We start from the raw sequence: 1,138 nt of genomic DNA on the forward strand, positions 1-1,138 counted from the left end.
CAGCAGGATCCTGTCACGTTCCGGGCCAGCTGCCTTTGCAGTTTCCCGTAAAAACCCAACCTACCTGGAGCTACGGAAAAAAACCAAACCAACCCCAAATCAGCTCCAAAAAGCAGCACATTTTGTACCGTTCCCAGGCAAAAACTCCACTCCCCCTCGCTCGACAAACACAGGAAGCTGCTTGTTCCCTGCTTCAGCCCAAACGCGGCAGGTCGCTCTCCGAGCTGTCTCAAATCCTCTGCCACGCGTCCGCAGGGTTCATTTAATGCTCCAAAATGGCTGCGTGACGAGGGCACGGTAACGAGTGACAGTGGCACTGCCACAGCACCCATAGGGCTGCTCCCAGCACCCCGTGTCTGTATCCTGCACCCAAGGAGACGCCGGGACGGGGACTTCAGTGGTGAAGCACCAGTGCTCTGCAACTTAAACGTGCCCCAAAATAGCAGCCAGGCTCCGAAACGCCGGAGGTGACCGATTCCTATTCCCCTTCCGTGGTACTCACCAGGTGCCGGATCCCGTTCCAGGTGTGGTAGGAGAAGGGGAAAGCCAGAGCGAATTTAGCGGAGTAGATGAGAGCGGGGCCCAGGCTGAGCGACTTCACCATGGCCAGGTAATGGGGGAACTGCTCCGGGAGCAGCAGCGCAGCCAGGCTGAAGAGGGAGACGCCTGAGGAGGACAAGAACAGGGTCAAACAGAAGCGTTTCCAAGCATAGAGAGCCCCAGAGGTCACCACTGCACCTCCTGTTTGGTGCCACCACCTCAGCCACCATCCTGGGGCGATGAGGGGTCAGACTGGGTGTCCTGGTTTGAGCCAAACAGAACTGATTTCCTATTCAGTGATTTCACTTTCCAGCTCAGTCTCTTCTCAGTGCCTGAACTTGCTGAAACCAGCAGCACGGTTTCCAGACAGTGTGTGCTGCTACAAGGGAGCAGCACACGGGCAATGTCTCACCATGGGGCCGTGTCTGCACCTACAGGAGGAGCAGACCCAAACCTGCCCAACCAGGGATTGCATCCCACACACGCCACACTCAGTGCAAAGCCCAGGGATCACCAGGGGCTGGACCCTTCCAGCTTGGACCCTTCCTTCCCTCTCCACCCCTGCAATGGCCCAAGGCCCAGCAGACCCTGCTGCTTC

General features: G+C 57.9%; 1 pseudogene; it reads right to left on the reverse strand.

The window, feature by feature from the left end:
• Positions 1 to 502: 502 nt before the first annotated feature.
• Positions 503 to 771, reverse strand: LOC104541885 (annotated as a pseudogene).
• Positions 772 to 1,138: the final 367 nt, after the last annotated feature.

The sequence above is a fragment of the Mesitornis unicolor genome, unplaced genomic scaffold, assembly GCF_000695765.1.
Source record: "Mesitornis unicolor isolate BGI_N332 unplaced genomic scaffold, ASM69576v1 scaffold29066, whole genome shotgun sequence".
Lineage (NCBI taxonomy): Eukaryota > Metazoa > Chordata > Aves > Mesitornithiformes > Mesitornithidae > Mesitornis > Mesitornis unicolor.